This window comes from Schistocerca americana, chromosome X (assembly GCF_021461395.2).
Source record: "Schistocerca americana isolate TAMUIC-IGC-003095 chromosome X, iqSchAmer2.1, whole genome shotgun sequence".
Lineage (NCBI taxonomy): Eukaryota > Metazoa > Arthropoda > Insecta > Orthoptera > Acrididae > Schistocerca > Schistocerca americana.
In genome coordinates, this window is record NC_060130.1 from 282,018,135 (window position 1) to 282,040,891 (window position 22,757).

Genomic DNA, 22,757 nt, shown 5'->3' on the forward strand with positions numbered 1-22,757 from the left:
ACTTTGATCACAGAACAAAGCAATCAAAAACCTATCACTGTAAATTTTGATGAACTGTATCGGTGTTAATGAGTATGATCTTGTAGTGATTTTGTTGAATATTCCTAATAAATAGTGGATGCAGTATGTGGTAGTTTGTTGATAACCATCTGAAGTGACCAGTGTGATGTGTTTTGTGAAAGATGGAGAGTTTTTTTTTAAATACAGTTCATAGTCATTTTCATTTGAAGGGTTCAACAAGTATGTAGATCAAAACCAAACTGAAAAAACAGTCTCACAAGGGATGAGAAGATAAAGCATGCTATAGTGGCCAGTTGAGACCACCACAAATATTCATACTATGGTAATGACTTGAGTGGAAGAAATTTTTGTCAAATACTTGCAGAGTCTAATAAATTACACTTTTCTGAAGGAATGGCAAAATTAACAGTCTGCTGGATAATGTATGTAACTGTAAAAGAACATTATTTTTAGAATTTTTTTTTTTTTTTTTTCAAATAACTACCAAATAAAATTCCCCCCCCCCCCCCCCCCCCAGGTCTTTTCTAACTACCCTCAATTATGCTTTCATTCAGTTCAATTCTCATTATGAATTCATATTTTAATGATCATGGCCTATATGCTACAAAGTCCGTGGCACTGAGGGAAGTGGCTTAATGGTTAAGAACAACATCAAAGAAACTGAGGAGGGGGTGATTGTCAGATCCCTGTTCAGCCATCAAAATTAATATTTTTTGAGATTTACCTAAATGATTCCTAGGCTGAGACCTTTACATTTCACAACTGAACTAGTTTTTTGTATCTAATTATCTAGGTGATGATGACATGGTAAATTCTTGACATTCCTGCAAGAAATTCATTTTTAAAATTACGATTCCCCTATCGTAAGGGACTACACATAAATGGGGCAAAAGTTAAAGGTGAGGTAGCTACTTTTATTAATTAACAGTATCAGTTCTTGTCTTTCTCACCTCACTACTGTGTTAACAGTTTGGTAACCTAATATGCTTACACACACACACACACACACACACACACACACACACACACACACACACACACACACCAGCGGTCAGTGAAAACACAAGTTAAAAGAAAATAGCAAATACCTTTGTGTGCTGTTCAGGGACGCTGAATTCCAGTAGTTCCTGACAAAGTACAAAAGCAGCAGAAAAAGTATAGGGAACCCCTGAAGACTCTAAAAGCACATTATTATGCTGAACAGATAAACAAATCTACTAATGTTATTAGAAGACTCTGGAATATAGTAAGCATTGGTGGTGAAAAGAGAGAAAGTATCCAGGTCACAGTAATGCAGCACTAGGAGAAAATGGGATGTTGATTAGTGAGCCAAAGCAGTATGTGAGGTCTTCGCAGGACATTTTAGTTAGTCATACAGATAAGAAATTCATGAAACAGCACTAGAAATAAACTCAGTTATAGTGAGTAACTCATTTTCTCTAAGGAGTGTAACAGAATGCAAGGTAATGAGAATCATCTAAAAACTCTAAATGGAACATCTTGTGGCTGGAATGACATATCATCTGCATTATTTCAAGAAAATAGAAATGTATTAATAAAATCACTAACACATTTAATAAGCAGTTGAAATTGCCATGGGTTTTTCCAAGCCTGTTAAAAATCACTCAGATATGATCAGTGTATAAAAGAGAACAATTACTGATATAGATTATTTATTGGCCAATTTAATTGACTTCAGTGTGTGACAAGTTGCTTGGAAGAATAATTGCAGACCAATTGGAATCTTTCTTCTTCAAATACAACCTACTAAAGAACTCGCAGTGAAGGTCTGAAAAGGGTGATGCACAGTAACAGCAGTAGCAACTTTTCTTCCATGAACTGCTAAGCAGATTGTATGAAGGAAACGAATTCATTTGGCCTTTTCTGGACTTGTCTAAGATCTTTTAGTCTGTGAATCATTCAGTAGTTTTATCCAAACTTGAAACTTCAGATAGGATTGACACTGAATTTCCTAAGGTTTTACCTCCGAGATAAAAGACAACATGCTAAAATAAGTCAGAAGAGTGATAGTAAGATCCTAATAGTAAAATCAACATGCAAGACTCTCAAGTATGGAGTCCCACAGGATAGTATTCTTTGGGCTATTAGTAATGTAACACAACCACATTACTCAAAGCTAGTGAACTATGCTGACAATACAGCATTTATTAACTGTGGCTGTACTGAAAGACAGAATTGCAAAACAATGAAGAGAATTTTGGCCTTATCATGAATAAACTTGCACTGAATATGGACAAGGCTGGTGTTCTGGATCCATTGCTTTTCTTGATATGTGTTAATGATCTGCCACTACACATAACAGATGATGTAAAAAATGTTCTGTTTACAGAAGACACATTGTGAAAGACATGGAACATAATATAAATGATGTAGCTAATAGCGTATTCAGTAGCATCAGTGCGTGACTTTTGGAGAACAGATTAATGCTTAATTGTAACAAAACTCTGTGAATACATTATCTGACACAAAAGTCTTGCAGAAGCAAAATTCTATGGTCCAAAGATAGTCAAATAGTCAGTGAAGTCAACAATTTTAAATTTTTAGGATTGAGGATAGATGGGAGGCTTTCTAGGACATATAGCTTTCAGGCTTTCGCGAAGAAAGTAAATGGTACTGTCTTCACTATAAGAATGAGCTCCACTGTCTTTGACACTGGGACACAAATGCTTTTGTTTACTTTGCTTACTTCCTCTATCATCTCGTATAGTATTATACTCTGGAGCAACTCTATACTCTTTATCAAGAATATTCTCAGCCCAGAAATGAGCAGTCAGGCTATTAAGCTGTGTCAATTCATGAACTTCATTTAGGCCATTATTCAGGTATCTCAGAATTCTAACTCTCCCGTCCCTGTATGTATATTCCAACCTGGGGTATATTGTTTCAGAAACTGCAACTTTCGTTCAGTGAACAATAGACGGAAAAATTATATACATTTCGATAACACTTCCTTACGCTTTGTACAGAAAGCTGTGTACTATTCAGCAGGTTTCATTTTCAGTAGAATTCTAGTAGACTGAAAAAAAAAAAAACTGATTGATAAATCACAAGTGTTCAAATCCAAGTTGAAAAGTTTCTTTGTGGCACAGTCCTTCTATTTTGTACAAAAGTTCCTTGCATTAGTTGACAGCTTTTCTCTGCAATTGGTCACTGTGTTCACATACTCTCTGTTTTTCATATTTTATTAATTCTTTTATTATGTTTTATAAGTTATATAATCATCATTCTGTAAATTATACAGGATGTCCCAGGAGGAATTGTCAGTATTCAGGGATGTGACAGGAAGTATCATTCAAAGCAAAAAAAGTCAAGTAAACATGGGCTCTAAAATAAATACACTTAAGAGGTCCATGTACTTCATCTTCAGTACTGTAAATACAATGTCTTCTACTGCAAGCTCTTTGCTTTCTATGTTTTGCGTATGGGCACTATGGACCAAAACAACAAAAAGAGTCCAATAAACATGGGCTCTAAAGTGCGAGGGTACTCCCAAAAGTAAGGTCTCCTATTTTTTTATAAGTACAGAACTCTGTTTTTGTGGAAGTTGGTCACACTGTTATGAAGGGTGCTTCACCCGCTGTGTGTAAACATGCGCACGCCGCGCTGAGGCGCTCAGTCTTGGCTTGGCAGCCGTTGAGAATGGAGCTCCCCTTGGATGTTACTGCCAAGTGCGAATTGTGCGCAGTTATTCAGTTTTTGAACGCAGAGGGCACTGCGCTGATTGAAATCCATTGCCAATTGACGGAAGTGTATGGTGAGTCGTGCATCGATGTCAAAATGTTTGTAAGTGGTGTAGAGAGTTTGCAGCTGCTCAGACCAAAATTCACGAGTAAGAAAGGAACGGGAGACCGTCAATTTCTAAGGAGACAGTGTTGAAGGCTGAGCAAAGCATGCATGAAGATCAGCGAATCACCCTGGTTGATCTCTGCACATTTGTTCCTGAGGTTTCCCGAAGCACCGCTCACAGAATTTTAACGGAAACATTGAACTACCGGAAGGTGTGCACAAGATGGGTGCCACGCATGCTGACTGAGGACCACATGCAGCAATGAGTTGATGCTTCCTGCACGTTTCTTCACCACCTTGCAGCCGAACAGGACAACTTTCTGGACTCAATTGTCACGAGTGACAAAACCTGGGCGTACCACTTTACTCCTGAGACCATGCAACAATTACATCAGTTCATAACTTTCTGAACAGCATGGTGGTGAGCTGGTACAAAAACACATTGACAAAAATGGTGGTTATGTCGAAAAATAGCTAAACGTTCAAGCTGTAAACTGATGTAAACCATTGTAGAAATAGAGAGGTCTATGTACTTACAAAAAAATAGGAGACCTTACTTTTGGGATTACCCTCGTACATACCTCAAGAGCTGTGAGCACTTGCTAATCTCTGCCACTGTGCAACACATCTCTTTTACTTGAAAAGTGCTCATGGGCGTTGGGGTATACAGTTTAGAGCCCATGTTTACTAGACTTTTTTTTATTTAAATGATCATTCCTGTCATCCCTAAATAAGGATCATTCCTGCTGGGACATCATGTATGCTAACTCATTCCGTGACCAAATAACTTTGGCTTCCATGGCCCCCTGTAATATGATAAATAAACAAATGAAGTTTGGAATGTAGGAGACAAGGTACTGGCGGAATTAAAGCTGTGAGGACGGGGCGTGAGTCGTGCTTGGGTAGCTCAGTCAGTAGAGCACTTGCCCGCGAAAGGCAAAGGTCCCGAGTTCGAGTCTCGGTCCGGCACACAGTTTTAATCTGCCAGGAAGTTTCAAATGAAGTTCTTGTTAAATTATAACCAGTCTAAAGTGGACGCAAATATTGAATCACTGTCTACAGCTGAAAAATATTATATACATGAATTTTTAGTCATTGTATTGGATGAAAAGTCTTATGTGGAAAGGACATGTCAGATGCATCTGTAAAAATATTACCTGCAAAATTTCCTTACTGAAATGCCTCACAAATATAACTACTCCGGTCGTAAAGCAAATACACGAAGTATTAATCCACCTGCATTTGCAATATACTGTAGGATTGATTTTTGGGGGTGTGACACCCATAATCTATATGGGTACAATATTCAGACTTCAGAAGAGGCCAGTTAGAAGAAATGCTAATATAAACAAATACCAGTTGTGTAGCAAATACTTCATGAAGTATAATTTGCTGACTGTGTTAGCAGCATGCCTTTAAGACAATTGTATTTCTAAAAGAGAATGAATAAATTAGGGTAATGACTAGAGACAGACATAAGTCATTACAATACACAAACAAAATGTGATTATCATAGGATTCTGAGTAACAAAAGAGCTACAGGTCATATCCCACATGCTGCTGGAAGACAAATCTATAGCAGTAGCAATTTCATGGAAATCTTCTTAAGGGCAAGCTTGAAATAGTAGTTAATTAAAAGATTTTTATATCCACTCAAAAGTTTCCGAATGCCGTTATCAACAGTACTATTTTTGTATACATACATACACATACATACATATACAGGGTTATTACAAATGATTGAAGCGATTTCACAGCTCTACAATAACTTTATTATTTGAGATATTTATTTGAGATATTTGCACACACATACAAAAACTCAAAAAGTTTTTTTAGGCATTCACAAACGTTCGATATGTGCCCCTTTAGTGATTCGGCAGACATCAAGCCGATAATCAAGTTCCTCCCACACTCGGCGCAGCATGTCCCCATCAATGAGTTCGAAAGCATCGTTGATGCGAGCTCACAGTTCTGGAACATTTCTTGGTAGAGGAGGTTTAAACACTGAATCTTTCACATAACTCCACAGAAAGAAATCGCATGGGGTTAAGTCGGGAGAGCGTGGAGGCCATGACATGAATTGCTGATCATGATCTCCACCACGACTGATCCATCGGTTTTCCAATCTCCTGTTTAAGAAATGCCGAACATCATGATGGAAGTGCGGTGGAGCACCGTCCTGTTGAAAAATGAAGTCGGCGCTGTCGGTCTCCAGTTGTGGCATGAGCCAATTTTCCAGCATGTCCAGATACACGTGTCCTGTAACGTTTTTTTCGCAGAAGAAAAAGGGGCCGTAAACTTTAAACCGTGAGATTGCACAAAACACGTTAACTTCTGGTGAATTGTGAATTTGCTGCATGAATGCGTGAGGATTCTCTACCGCCCAGATTCGCACAATGTGTCTGTTCACTTCACCATTAAGAAAAAATGTTGCTTCATCACTGAAAACAAGTTTCGCACTGAACGCATCCTCTTCCATGAGCTGTTGCAACCGCGCCGAAAATTCAAAGCGTTTGACTTTGTCATCGGGTGTCAGGGCTTGTAGCAATGGTAAACGGTAAGGCTTCTGCTTTATCCTTTTCCGTAAGATTTTCCAAACCGTCGGCTGTGGTACGTTTAGCTCCCTGCTTGCTTTATTCGTCGACTTCCGTGGGCTACGCGTGAAACTTGCCCGCACGCGTTCAACCGTTTCTTCGCTCACTGCAGGCCGACCCGTTGATTTCCCCTTACAGAGGCATCCAGAAGCTTTAAACTGCGCATACCATCGCCTATTGGAGTTAGCAGTTGGTGGATCTTTGTTGAACTTCGTCCTGAAGTATCGTTGCACTGTTATGACTGACTGATGTGAGTGCATTTCAAGCACGACGTACGCTTTCTCGGCTCCTGTCGCCATTTTGTCTCACTGCACTCTCGAGCGCTCTGGCGGCAGAAACCTGAAGTGCGGCTTCAGCCAAACAAAACTTTATGAGTTTTTCTACGTATCTGTAGTGTATCATGACCATATGTCAATGAATGGAGCTACAGTGAATTTATGAAATCGCTTCAATCATTTGTAGTAGCCCTGTATATGTATATACTCCTCAAGACACCACATGATGTGTAGCAGATGATATCTTGTTCCACTATTAATCATTTCCTTTCCTGTTTCACTTGCAAGTAGAGTGAGGGGAAAATGGTGGTCTGTATGCCTCCACATGAACCCTAATTTTTCTTGCCTTCATGGTTCTTAGACAAAATGTATGTTGGCACAGGAGAATAGTCCTGCAGTCAGCTTCAAATCACAGTTCTCCAAATTTTCTCTAAGTGTTCTGCAAAAAGAATGTTGACTTTCCTCCAGAGTTCATGAAGCTTCTCCGTAATACTCATATGTTCTTTGTGCCTACTGGCAACAAATGTACCAGCATGTCTCTGATTGCTTTGATGCCAACGATGACATCTCCGTGCACACCAAAATGTCCTCAGCAAACAATCACAGATTACTGCTCACACCTGTACGTCAGATTAAAAAGAGACCTCAGACCATTCACATATATGGGAACCTAATCTGTGCACTCAGAGCTTTGTTAACAGTTTGCAGTGGAGCAACATATTAAATGCTTTCCAGCAATCTAGGAATTTGGAATCTGTGTTTTGACGTTCATCCATAGTTCACAGGATATCACATGAGAAAAGGGCAAGCTGAGCTTCACACAAGTAATGCTCCCTAAATCATGCTGATTTGTGGACAAAAGCTTTTATGTCTCAAGGAAATTTATTATATTCGAAATCAAACTATTGTGAAGAATATGGCAGCAAACTGATGTTAGGGGTATTTGTCTGTAATATTACAGATCCATTCTTTAACCATTTTTATATACAGGAGACACTTGCACTTTCTTCCAGTTGCTTTGGACTTTGCGCTGGGTAAGAGATCCGCAATAAATGCAAGCTAAGTATGAGGCCAGTGCTGAGGAACACACTCTGCAAAACTGAATTTGTATTCCATCCGGAGCTGGTGACTTGTTTGCTTTCAATTCTTTCATTTGCTTCTCTGCACCAGGGATGCCTATTACTACATCTTCCATACAGGAGTCTGTGCAACGATCAAATGATGGTGTGTTTGTATAATTCTCCAATTTGAATGATTTCTGATAAATGAAATTTAAAACTTCAGCTTTCCTTTTGCTATCTTCTACTGTCACACCAGACTAGTCATTGAGAGACTGGATAGAAGCCTTTGACCTGCTTAGCAATTTTAAGTAGGACCAGAATTTTCTCAGGTTCTCAGCAAGGTCTTTTGCTAAGGCATGACAGTGAAAGTAGTTGCATGATTCACATGACATTCTTTTCACAGGCACGCAGATTTCTAATAACTTTAACCTGTTGTCATTTGCACATTCTTGTTTGAACCGAGAGAGCAACAGTCTCCACTTTCCCAGCATTTTCTGACCACGGTGGGTCTTTTTTGTTCTTAATCCGTTTACTCAGCACATGCTTCTCCATAATGCAGTTCACAATTTGTAATTCTTCTATGTCCTTTGTATCAGAACAAAATGATGTTCATTTTTGTGTAAGTGGCTTGCTAACAACTCCTCATTTGCTCTTTCTAGCAAAAATTCTCTTCTAGTCTTCTTGATGGATTTATTAACTTTAGTAAACATCATTCTTATGATACTGTGGTCACAAATCTCTGTCTCTATGGTAACACTATTGATAAAGTCAGGCCTATATGTAGCTACAGAATCTAAAATATTTCAATTGCGTGTGGGCTACTGAACTAGTTGCTCAAGACAGTTTTTTGGAAAACGTGTTCAAAACTACTTCACAAGACTGTCTGTCTGTATCACCTGCAATGAACCCATAGACGTCTCATTCTATGATCAGCAAGTTAAAGTTGCCTCCAAAGAAATTTGCATGATCTGGGTATTTCTTCGCTACTGAGCATAGACTTTCTTTGAATGAGTCTATAGTAAAAACAGCTCATAATTACCTTGAGTTCACCTTGGCCTTTTACTCTTGTCTGGATAACTTCACAGTCAGTCAGTGTCGACCTCTATAGATATAATATTTTTCTCAACTGGAATAAACACACCCCCTTCTATGACTTCTAATCTGCCTTTTTGGTAAAAGTTCCATGTCTTGCTAAATATTTCAGATATTTTCACTTTAAGTTTCAACCAGGTCTCAGTTCTGAGAATAGTTTGAGTGCAACAACTTTTCTAGAAGGTAGTAAATTCCGGACTTCTGTTACAAGTATTTTTTCATTTTACTGTTGAAATTTTGACAGCTAGAGTGTCTTTACTTAATACACAGTCTGATTTCACTCTCTTTGTATCAACTGGCAAGTGTTCATCAAAAGACCTCAGACTACCACCTAACCTAAAAATCCAAGTGTGCACTCCACAAGTACTCTGCTACCATAGTAGCAGCCTCCTTTGTGTATTGCACCCCTGACCTATCAAGGGGAGTCCTACAATAAATTCTCATTCACATAACACAGGGTCATTAATCTGTAGGCAAGACCGTCATAGAATCAATAGATCCTGTGGTTGAGACCTTCCACTTCACTCCAAACCAAAGGATGCTAATCAACTCTGGGTATGATGCTGCAAATTGTGAGCTCTGTTTGCAACAAGTGAGTGAGACGAGCAGCCTCAGAACCTAAGCAACAGATGCCTTTGGAACTGATGTGAGCCACAACTCACAGATGACTGCATCCTACCCTCTTAATAGCTGCAGGGAGGGCCTCCTCCACATGAAGCCCCATGACGGACAAACCGAGCACACCCTGGATTTCTTTCCAGCCTTGAATACAATTTTCCTAAGGGACCGTGGAACATGCCTAACACTGGAGCTGCCAATAACTAGCAAACTTGTGTCCTCATGTGCCTGCCTGGACCCTACTGAAAGAGTGGCCACCTGTCCACTCACAGGGTGAATGGATTAAGCCAGACAACCAACCTCCACATTGACTCTCCGTCTCAAGCTACATGAATGAGGACGGAACCACTACATCATGTACACTGCTAGGTACTTCAGCAGCAGGACCATTGATTGAAACAAGCCAACCTCAGGTTGTCCAGATGATGTACCAGATTCTCCACTACTGCTACAACCTGAGCTGGCAGTTTGAAGATGGCTGACCACGACCAAAAAGTCTTCACCTGTTCACAATCTTCGGCTGGTTTCTCTTGTGTCCAAATCCTGTATGCACACATCCTATCCACCCTAATACTACTAATGTGTGGAATTAACTATAAAAGCACACAGAGAAAGCTAAATATCAACTTGCTATGCTCCTGGTGTGTCATCAGTGGAGGGTGGCTCCTTGCTGAGCTGTGTAGCTGGCTGTTCTTAAGAAATGACAACTGCACTACTGACTGTACGAATTTACTCTTAAATGTTACTAAAAGGCGATATGACACATTTTATGTATTGCAGGATATTAGTGGTGGTAAAAATTTGTGTAATAATATGTAAAATGCTACTCTTTGTATGTATTCAGTATATTTATGACATAATATTATTGTTGTAGATGTACAAAAAAAGTTATGAAATCCAAGTTCATCAAGTTATTATGAACACATAAAAATTGTTGTTGTCATTGTTGTTAAGCTGCACAGCTAACTGAAGCTCTTTGAACATCAAGCCAGTGACCAATAATTAATAGATCATGGCACCACACCAGTTATGCATCAGTGCCTCTGTGTGGAGTGATGCTGTTGAATAAAGAACGAGTAGAGTGTCACAGTAAAGATTCAGGCATAAATTTACTGTTGTAAACATCATCTTCAGAATAGTGACAGTAACATATTGTAAATTACTGAAGCGAGGAATGCAACATCATGGCAAGAATTCTTCGAATGAATTATTGAAGTTATTTCACAGATGTGCTGTAGATTTATTATTTGACATATTGTCACAGGGCTTCGCACACACATAGAAAAACCCAAAAAGTTTTTTTACAAGTGCTTCATATGTGGTTTCATACTGATTCTGCAAATATGAAGTCAATAATCAAATTCTTCCCATGTTCAGTGCAGCATTTCCCTATCAATTTGTTCAAAAGCACTGTTGATACGAGCACATAGTTCTGTTAGTAGAAGAAGCATAAAGACTAAATCTTTCATATAACCCCACACAAAAAATCACATGGGGTGATTGGGAGAGTGTGGAGGCCACGAAATGAATTGATGATCATCAACCCCACCACAACTGATCCATTGGTTTCTCAATTTCCTGTTTAAGACTTCACGAACATCGAGTTGGAAATGAGGTGGAGCACCAGCCTATTGGCAGATGAAGTCCACACTGTTGGTCTCCAATTGTGGCACGAGCCAATTTCCTAGCATGTGCAGATACATAGGTCCTATGAAGGTCTGTTTTTGCAGAAGAAAAAGAGACTGTAAACTTTAAATATTGAGACTCCACAGTAGACTAACTTTTGGTGAATGTAGAAAATGCTGCACAATAGAGTGGGGATTCTCTTCCCCCAGATTTGCACATTGTGCCTGTTCATTGTGCCATTCTCAAAAAATGTTACTTCATCACTGACTGTGAGTTTCTCATGAAACCCTTCCTCTTCCATAAGCTGTTGTAACTGTGTCAAAAGCTCAAAAGTCTAACTTTGTCATCGATATTCAGGACTTGCAGTGATTATAAGCAGTAAGGCTTCAGCTTCATTCGTTTCCTTAAGATCTTCCATACGGTTGGTTGTGGAATGTTCAGCTATCTGCTTATTCTGTTCATCAACTTCTGTGAGCTATGTGTATTTCAAGCATAACATGTGTTTTCTCAATGCCTGTCGCCATCTTGCCTAACTGCTCGCTGCTGCACTCTTGTAGCAGAAATCTGAAATGCAGCTGCAACAATACAAAGCTTTTTGAATTTATTGCATATGAGTGTTGATTTTGATGACAATAGTCAGTAAACATAGCTACAGTGAAAAAATCGGTTTATTGCATTTAATAACCTTGTACTTTCAGAAGGAATTTATAAGGAATAGGAGGTGAACTATGGGTACTGTAATGAGAACGAAAGTATGCACAAAAATTAGGGAGTTATTAATCATCACAAGGCCAAGCTTTGGCTCAAATTACTGCTAACAACAACAACCTGGATTTAGCTTTTTGCTGATTCAGTAGAGTCATAGGAAGGAACAGTTGTGACCCCAATTCCATCAGTAGCAATGCTTCCAACTTCCCATTCTCTATGTGGGAGTTAGATCTAGCACTGTCTGAGGCTTGTGATACGACGCTGAATCATAATTGCACAGTTCTTTATAGCTTGTTGAGGTTCCTTACAAAAAGAAAGAATCATATGGGAGATGCCGAGGGATAGGTTCAGAGACCTAATTAGAAAGGCTTTTCTTCCTTCACACACAATGGCTCCTTTCCTTGCGATGTTTGAGAGCTGTGTGTGGAGTGTATGTGTTGAGTGTAGGTGACAGTAATGAATGTATTTACAGCATGTTGTATGGGGTGAGTAAAATTAAGCTGCCCTGCAAAATATTTATAAGATTGGTGGGGTAATGTTTGTTCTTAATGAACATTAGAATTGCCCATCACAGGAAATGGTGGAAACACTGACTTCAGTGCACCAATTGGTTGTTGTCACAAGTCTGCACCTGCGCATCTCCCGCATCCTGTATCCCATGCTGTTCCAAGTCAGCTGCATGGGGCATGGATGTCAGTGGATGCTCATGGGCTCACCCGGTGAACAGATGCTAGGGGGTAGGTCACCCGCAAGGGTCCATTTCACTGCGCATGCACACAAGTGCAATATGTGCTCATTGCTTAGTCATGTCTTGTGCTTTGTAGTGGATGTAGTGATGACAATGAGTTCTAGAACCAGCCTATTGCCATTTTTGCCAAGTTGGGAAGAATGGTTTTTGTTGAGAAAGATGGGTTACCTCACTGTCTTGTGTATCATAAAGTTCTAAATACGATGAATAAGTATGATATAGAGTGTCAGTACATGTCTCTTCATGCGATGCAGTACAATAAGCTGGACAGTAACGCAAGAAAGAAACTCATTGTCACACTGAAGGGCGAAGTTCAGCAACAGGTAAATCTGATACCAAATAAATAAATATAACAAATGAATACATACTTCTTCTGCACACTCTGTATATGTACTGATTTATTTATTGCATATGTTGTGTGCAATTATTGTAGATTGCTGACATCAAAAAAGATACATCTGATGCGGTCCTTCAAGTAAACTACAAAGTTGCACACATCATTGCAACAACCAGAACACTTTCCTCAATGGGTCCCTTGGTCGAGTCATGCCTTCTCACCATTGTAGAGTGCTTAGCACCAGCAGACATTACAAAATATGAAGGAGTTTACCTCTCCAAGCAAACAGTATCTCATCAGATCCGAGATATGGCCACAGATTTGAAAAATCAACTGAAGCAGACGTGCTAGACCTATCTAGCTTTTTCATTAACCCTTGATGGAACCACAGATGTTGCTCAGCTTGCAGTCTTTGTGAGGGGTATTAATTTGGAACTACTGATTTTTGAGGAGCTATTAGACACGATACTGATGGAATACTTAACCACAGGTCATAAAACATTTGAGGTTGTTTGTGAGTGTGTAGAAAACGTGTGCTTGCCATGGGAAAGGCTCTGTTCTGTGACAATATACAGTGCACCCCAGATGGTTGGGAGCCAACAAGGTTTCCTGATTTGTCTGAAGGAAAGAATGAAGACAGAATTATGGAAACAAACATCACACGTACACTGTTTTGTGCACCAGGAAGCCCTTTGTGCTGAAAGTGTGAAATGTGCCAACATCACGAAGGTCATGGTGAAGTGTGTAAATTTTGTAAGGCACCTTGGTATCACCTGTTGAAAGACTTTTTGCACAACCTGGAAGCAGTCTGTGGTGATATTCCTTACCACTGCAAAGTACGGTAGCTTAGCAGAGGCAAAGTTCTCGATGTATTTTTCTCAATTCAGAAATAAATTGCATTGTTTGTGGAAATGAAAGGAGAGGGGCAACCATCATTCAGTGATGAGACATTGGAAGCAGATTTGGCCTTCCTAACTAACAACACAAGACATTTAAACAGCTTAAATATGTCACTTCAAGGAAAGGATCTGTTAATTGTTGATATGTGCAATAAAATTAATGCATTCATGGAAAAACTTTGTCTATTTGAAAGGCAACGTGGTAATGGAAATCTAACTTTTTTCAAGTGTTTTTCATCTCATCAGTTGCCTGAAGAAACAAGTTTTGGTGATTATCAACAAATTATCGCACAACTTCCTCAAAGTTTTGAGGTGAGATTTCAGGACATGCAATGCCTACAAAGTAAGTTAAACCTGTTTAGCACTCCGTTTCCAGTTGTAACAGATACTGTTCCTTCAGAAATGCAACTAGAAGTAATAGATTTGCTAAACAGCACAATGCTCAAGGACAGACATTACAGCACCATGAATTTGGTAACATGGTACCATGATCTTCATGCAGAAGACTTTTTCAGATTACACAGGAAAGCAGCTGACATAATCTGCCTCCCTGAACATCATGTGACCACTGGTATAGAACTTTCAAGTGTTACAGGATTTATGTTAGCACCTCACTTCTGTAGAGCAGAAATGGATAAAGGAGGAGTTGCCACATTCATCAGGAACAGTCATAAATTTAAGAACATAGACATTCATAAATTTTGCCTAGAACAGCATGTGGGAGCATGTGCAACAGAAGTAGAATTTCATAAAAAAATCTTCATAATATTAAGTGTATATCAAGCACCTGCAGGTAACTTTAATCTGTTCATGAACCACCTTGAAGCTGTATTGGCCCATTTAACAACAGAAAACAAAGACATAGTGGTTGCTGGTGACTTCAATGTAGATTTCCTTAAAGACTCTCCCAATAAGGACTTATTTGAGTTAGTAACACTATCATTCAACTTAATTCCCACTGTAAAGTTCCCAACTAGGGTAGCCAATTGCTCACAAACAACCATTGATAATATCTTTATAGAAAAGTCCAGGGAACAAAATTATACGAGGTATGTCCACACAGTAAGTTCCATTTGGTTATGTAAAACAAACATGTACAGATACAGAAAAAATACTTATTATACAAAAATCTACAGCTGTTAAACTACTTTTCTACATAGCTTCCGAAATTTTGTAGGCACTTCTCATAGCGTGGCACAAGTTTTTATATGCCTTCTTCATAGAAGATTGCTGCCTGTGTATTCAACCATGTGGTAACATGTTCTTTCAGCTGGTCATCATCGTTGATGTGTTGACCACCAAGGACAGATTTTAGGTGTAAGAAGAGATGAAAGTCACTAGGAGCGAGGTCCGGGCTGTATGGAGGATGATCAAACCCATCCCAGTGAAATTCCCGTAAGAGTTGGTTGGTCACATTTGTCATGTGAGGTCAGGCATTATCATAGAACAAACAACACCTTTTGACAGTAATTCTCGGTGCTTGTTCTGTATTGCGTGGCACAATTTCTTAATGGTCTCGCAGTAACCATGTGCATTGATTGATAGGGCTCGTGGTAAGAAATCAATCAGCAAAATGACTTTTCTGTCCCAAAATATGGTGCACGTGACTTTTCGAGGTTTCAAGATTTGCTTAGGCTTAACCTTCTTTGAGGATGAAGTGTGCCTCCATTCCATTAATTGCTGTTTTGTTTCAGAGTGTCATACGATACCCAAGTTTCATCCCCTGTGACTATCCGAGAAAGAAAACCATTGCCTTCTTCATTGTAGCATGTCAAAAACTGAAGTGCACTGCCCATCTGTTGTGTTGTTCAGTAAGAATTTTGGATACCCAACATAAGCAAAGTTGTATATATGGTTCTCGGGTGAGACGTCGGATGTCATAGTGAAAACTCCACAATATTTCGTCAGCGCAACTGGCCGACATCTTCAGGTGTGATGGAACACACTGCTAAGGCAGGACCAGGGCTCCCCATTTATGCCAGTTTTAGGAAGGAAGTGCGCATGCGTGAAGGCGCCAAATTCGATGGCCAATAGCGACGATATCAATTGATAGCTGGAAGGACAGTAACGCCACCTACAGGATGGAGAACCAAATACTTCGGCACACGCGCGGAGACTGCCGCCGCTGCTCTGCGCTGCCATCGGCAGCCCCAGCGACCTCTGTCGGAAGCTGCAAGCAATACTGCGCGTCCACGTAGGGGCCTTGATTATCCTCCCGTTGTCAACAGAATATTAATGTTGCTGGCGAATCGTCGTCCGTCTTATGACCAATAGTATTCCTCTCTGCTCGAAGCAACTTCAATATGGACAGTGCTGGATCCTATGCTGAACTAGGCTGAAAGCCCGTGTCTCTGTTTACAAGATTCGTCGAGCTACGTATTTCCACTGCTTCCGTAATAACACTGTCCCAGTACGAACTCGTCGATGCGAGAATTTTTGTATGTAGGTAATTCATAGAATGGCCTGTACTGAGACAATGCTCGGCCACTGCAGACTTTTCTGGTTGCTCCAGATGAGTGTAGCGTCGGTGTTCAGTGCATCTCTCTTCTACAGTGCGACAAGTTTGTCCGATGTACGACATGCCGCAGCTACAAGGAATCTCGTAAACACCGGGTCTTCTTAGGCCAAGGCTGTCCTTAGATGAGCCCAAGTGAGCTCTGAGTTTTGCCGGTGGACGAAAAACACATTTAACTTTATGCCTCTTCAATAGTCTCCCTATTTTTGAAGAGACACCGCCGATGTATGGCAAGATGACCATTCGCCTTTGTTCTTCGCCTTCTTCCACTTCCTCACGTTGGGTAACTCGCTTTGGTTGTAAGGCACGGCGAATCTCCCGTTCGGAGTATCCATTTTGTTGGAAAATGGTACGCAGATGGAGTAGCTCATTGGATAAGCTGTCTGAGTCTGATATGGCTCGTGCTCTGTGGACCAACGTCCTCAGTACGCCACTTCGTTGCGAAGGATGGTGACAGCTGGTAGCCTGTAAGTATAAGTCCGTGTGTGTTGGTTTACGGTACACTGAGTGATCTAACGTGCCATCTTCTTTTCTCCGTACCAACACGTCGAGGAATGGAAGTTCGCCGTTTTTCTCCATCTCCATCGTGAACTTGATGTTGGGATGAAGCGAGTTAAGATGCTCAAGAAAAACATTCAGCGATGCAATGCCGTGAGGCCAGATAACAAAGGTGTCGTCCACATATCGCCAAAAACACGTAGGTTTCAAGTCCGATGTCTGGAGCGCTCTCTCCTCGAAGTCTTCCATGAAAAGATTAGCCACAATGGGTGACAGGGGACTACCCATTGCGACGCCGTCAGTCTGTTCAAAGTATTGTCCATTAAATAAAAAGTATGTCGAGGTGAGCACATGTTGGAATAACTCTAAAAGTTCCCCATCCAGCTTCTCGCTAATGAGCAACAACGATTCCTGCAATGGTACACGAGTAAAACGTGAGACTACGTCAAAACTCACGAGTATATCTGATGGTGCGAGTCGTAAGTTCTTGAGCCGACGAATAAAGTCTTGTGAGTTACGGATATGATGCTCACACTTTCCTACTAAAGGGCTCAATTGCGCTGCCAGATGTTTCGCGAGATTATACGTTGGTGCCCCGATATTACTCACAATAGGCCACAGTGGCACATGATCTTTGTGAATTTTGGGCAATCCGTATAGCCTGGGAGGTACGGGCGCCTGTGTACGTAGTCTCTTAGCAACCACATCGGAGATCGTGCTGTTTTTGAGGAGCTTCAAAGTTTTCCGCTGAAAGTTTTTGAAATTTCAGTTTTTACGTAACAATTTCATGAATTTGTGATCGTGAGATTTCTGGAACTTCCATAGCAAGGGCACTAAGTGTAAACTTAGGGTTGTGCTCAATCTTCTCTTCAATTGTGTGAACCAGTTCATCAGTAACCACAGACAGGTGTCCACTTTGTTCATCATCGTGCACTTGATCACATCGTTCATTGAACAGTCTGACCCATCTTCTTACCATTGATTCACTCATAGCATTTTGTCTGTAAACCTTGCAGATTTGCCAATGAATTTCCTTTGTTTAACTTTCCTTGCATTTAGGAAACGAATCACAGATCTGATTTCACATGCTGTGGCATTTCAATTACGGCTGACATTATAAAGAAGCACTACAAAGCACACGTCAGCAGCAGCAATCTGAAAATGGTGTACATGTCTTCTCCTTGAGTCAGAGTAACTGCCGCGCGTGCTTGGAACTGTGATCGTAGCACTGCTGCGGATAGAAATATAAAGGGAACTTACTTTGTGGACGACCTTCGTATTACAAAACCAGTAGTCAATGGCCTCTCAGACCATGACATGCGGTTCCTTCAGTTAAATGTTAATACTGAACAGGATATAAAATCTGTTAAATCTCAACTCAAGAGAGTAATCAATAATCCAAAAATTGATTATTTTAGGACACCCCTCAGAGGCATTCACTGGAGTGATGTTTACAGTGCTAATGGCATGAATGAAAAATATAACACTTTTGCTAATAAAGTGCCTACCTTATTTGAACACTGTTTTCCTCCAAAACTAGCCAAGGTTAGAGCTAAATTTACGAAGAAGCCATGGATTACTCAAGGAATAGAGGTATCTTGTAAAACAGAAAAAAACTGTATCTGTCAATCCAAAACTGTTCTGATGTTGATGCTATAGCACATTACAAGACATACTGGAAAATATTAAAGACTGTAATATGGACATCAAAGCAAATATATTACAAGGAAAAGATTGTCATATCAAATAACATAAGAGTAAATGATACATTGGTGACAAATGTTTATAGTGTTGCAGAACTTATTAACAAATGTTTTTTTAACTGTTACTGAAAAGATGGGCTTGTCATGTTCTGTAGATGTTGCCTCAGACCAGATATTTCAAGTAACTTATATAATATGAATTTGACCCTCACTACCCCAGCAGAAGTAATGTCCATCATAAAATCTTTAAAATCAAAAACATCTAGTGGGTATGATGAAATACAACAAAGTTAATTAAAGAGTGTGATTCTGAGTTAAGTAACATATTAAGCTATCTGTGTAACTAGTTATTTATCAGTGGAATATTTCCTGAATGGTTGAAATATGCTGAAGTTAAGCCACTGTTTAAGAAGGGAGATAAAGAAATAGTGTCAAATTTTCATCCAATTTCAGTTTTGCAGCATTCTCAAAAATTTTAGAAAAGGTTATGTACAATTGGCTTTATAACCATCTTATCACAAATAACATACGGTCAAAGTCGCAGTTTGGATTTCTAAAGCGTTCTGATATTGAGAAGGCTGTCTACACTTACAGTGAAAATGTACTTAATTTATTAGACAAAAAATTGCAGGCAACTGGTATATTTTGTGATCTGTCAAAGGCATTTGACTGTGTAAATCACAATATCCTTTTAAGTAAATTAGAATATTATGGTGTAACAGGAAATGCTGCAAAATGGTTCAAATCTTATATCTCTAACAGGAAAGAAAGGGTGTTATTAGGAAAGAGACATGTATTAAGCTATCAAGCATCATCCAACTGGGAACTAATTACATGTGGGATCCCACAGGGTTCCATCTGAGGGCCCATACTTTTTCTTGTGTATATCAATGGCCTTTCCATCAGTAACATTACCAGATGCCAAGTTTGTTTTGTTTGCCAATGGAACAAACATTGCAATAAATAGCAAATCAAGTGGAGTCTTAGAAAGATTGGCGGATAAAATATTTGTGGACATTAATCACTGTTTCCTAGCCAATTCCTTGTCACTAAACTTTGAAAAAACACACTGCATTCATTTCAGTACTTGTAAGGGGTGTCCCACGAGTATATGCCTAACATGTGATGACAAGCAGATAGAAGAAGTGGACGGTCTCAAATTCTTGGGATTACAGCTTCATAATAAATTCAACTGGGGGGTGGCAGGGGGGGGGGGGGGGGGGGAGCACACCACAAAACTGCTGAAGCGTCTAAGCAAATCTCTATTTACAATGCAAATTCTGTCAGACATAGGGGGTATAAAAATGAAAAAGCTGGCATACTAGGCTTACTTTCACTCCCTAATGTCATGGAATTATTTTTTGCGGTAATTCATCAAGCCAAGCTAAAGTTTCCTGGGCACAAAAATGTGCAATGAGAGTTATATGTGGTGTGAACTCAAGAACATCCTGCAAAGGCCTGTTTAAGGAACTAGCGATGCTAACTACTGCTTCCCAACATATTTATTCCTTAATGAAACCTGTCATTAAAAACATGTCACTTTTTCAAACCAACAGCTCAGTTCATGGACTCAGTACTAGAAATAAGAATAATCTTCACAAGGATTTAAAGTCACTTACTCTTGTACAAAATGGTGTACATTATTCAGAAACACAAATTTTCAGTAACTTGCATAAAATGCTCAACAACCAATGAAATTCAGTTTAAGAAAAGCCTAAAAGATTTATTGGTGGCCAATTCCCTCTACTCCATTGATGAGTTTCTCAGTAGAACCAACTGATTTTGTGTGTGTGTCTTCTGCACAAATACAATGCAGTAATGTGTTCATGGTAAATAAGTATTGTAGTAGTTCTATTATATGTTTATTAACTTATAAATAAATAAAAATATTTTTTTTTAAAATTCAGTACATTAATGTGATATTAGTAAATGAGTGTTCATTAAAAAAAAAAGACAATCATTCCACTTGGGACCTGTGGAGGGTACATTAGCTTATTTGATTTAGTTGTAAATATTTGTCATGTATTATTGTTTTTGTGACACGTTCTATATCCTGTAGGGCCTCCTCACTATGAATCAGTTGGAATGAAAGTAAATCTAATCTAATCTATGGTTGTGAACAACTGTCTTCTATAATGAAGAGAATAAAAACTGCAGAAAGATCCCAGCAGCATGACCCAATACTTAAGAGTATTGTGCATCTTGTGGCAGCTCAAGAACTGACTCCCAATATTTCATCAATCATGAATAAACAGAAATGTATTTCTAAAAACTAAATAAAATGTTCATACGTTTGGCTAATATTAATGTTTTTGTTAATTATAATCAGTTACCCAGTACTGCCTTGTACGTGGTCTTCTTCCTGGCTAGTGTTTTGTGCAAAGTGCTTCATGAAAGCTGCTTGCCCAGCCCTGTCCACCTGTGACATTGTGCAGGAGCTGTTTACTCATTCCTGTCTGCTGGTGCCCAGTTGCTCGCAGCAGAGCTCTTGGGCTGGAACAGCCTGCTCTGTCCCAAGTACTTCACTGTGTCATTACTTTTGAGTGAGTAAAAGGAGCATATTATTTAGTGACCTGTTGAACGCAACACAAAATGGTACTCGCAGTGAAACATTCATTGTCGATTGTTACATAAAGTGCAGTTAATCAAAAATTTGTGTGGAACTGTTTGCTTAAGACTTTAAGTGTTTTGGCAAAACCTCCAGAAAAGGTCTGTAGTGCGAATCTTAGTGGCAAAATAGTGTGAAATGGGCTCTGTAGCAAATAAAAGCTGTAACTATCCTAAAAGAGTTCAAACACTAGAAACCCTTGCTCAAGAGTATCTGTGCAAGTGAGAAGTAAGAGATAATTCTGTCCAAACATTATCAAAAATGACCTGCATCTGTATCCCTACAAATTTTACTGCTATGCACAAGTGAAGTGTCATGTCAAATTTTTGCCCATTGAGTTCTGCCAATGGCTTTTAGTGGAATCAGGAGTTTTCTGGTTCTTTAACATCAATGGTAGCCATTTTGTACATCTTCAATTATGTTAATTAACAAGGGTCAATCCAACACTAGTCATATTTACAATATTTGCTTGGCTAGTTTTATTTTGCCAACCCTGTATGATGATGATGATGATGATGATGATTAGAGAAGGAAGAGGTTGATGCCCAGTGCTGGTGCACAAGCCACTCCTCTTGAATAGCACCAAGTGGGCAGCCGAGCTGAACATATTCATCCGACAGATGGATCACTATCAACAGTCACATGCAATCACTCCGTGAGACGCTGCCGGGAAGTTTGGAATTTAATCCAGTCATTGGTGCAAGATCTGGTGATCAGGAAACATCTCCCATGATGCCATGACCTCTCCTCCCTTTGTCAGGGTAATAATAGTGATAGTTTCCACCCCCTTGGCTGTGATCTGAAGTTGCTTCCTCCAAAGTTAAGTCCAAGCACACAGGCATGCTTTAGCATCCTCAGCTATGAAGATGGCTCAGGTTCTTCACAAGGGCTACTAAAGAAATTGACACTGCTCTTTTGATATTAATATGAGAGACAAGGCAGCTTCTTACTTTATTTCAGTATGACTCCATGAAGCCTGTAAAGGACCAAATCTCCCTAAATAAAGTTTTTTTTCACAAGTCATGAAATGGAGAATTGGAGGAGATAATTAACAGACACTTGGGAACATAGCATCTTAGAGTGTGAGTTCAGTTCCACTGTGGATTATCTGATGCTGCTGAGTGTTCTTGCTAAGGACCAAAGTAGATTTAATTTGGAGATATTTTAGAAAAGAAACCACTCTTAATTTTGTTTTCATGTAAGTACTTTATAATATTTTACAGTGTCGGCACAGTTTTGACATTTTGTTATGAATAGGGGATCATTCAGTTTTTTTCTGTGACAACTTCTTCAGGAGCCTCCCCATCAGTGAATTAATAATCTTTGCTGCAGAAATGTAGACACAAGAGCAGATAAGATGTGAACAAGGAAGTAGTTTCTCTCCACCAATTATGTGGGGCGTTCCATGCTCGTCAGTAAATGTACCACCAAATGAAACAGCCCAAAATGTACGACTCCCATTTCCTAGAGGAAAGACAGGGAAGCACATTTCATTCAATTGCGTATCGAAGCATGCTGGCATTCAGAGAAACGAAAAAGTTGACATTGTAGCAAAAGAGATCTTCACGGGATACAAAGTTGAACAAAATGCTATGCCTCTTTTTGTTTCCCATCTCATTGTTGAGTTAGGTCATGAGTGACTCAGAA

General features: G+C 39.5%; 1 protein-coding gene across 2 annotated transcripts in view; it reads left to right on the forward strand.

The window, feature by feature from the left end:
- LOC124556035 (Fanconi anemia group M protein homolog) overlaps positions 1-22,757 on the forward strand; it is a 242,759-nt gene that overhangs the window by 181,185 nt on the left and 38,817 nt on the right. The gene's annotated exons all lie outside the window — the stretch shown is intronic.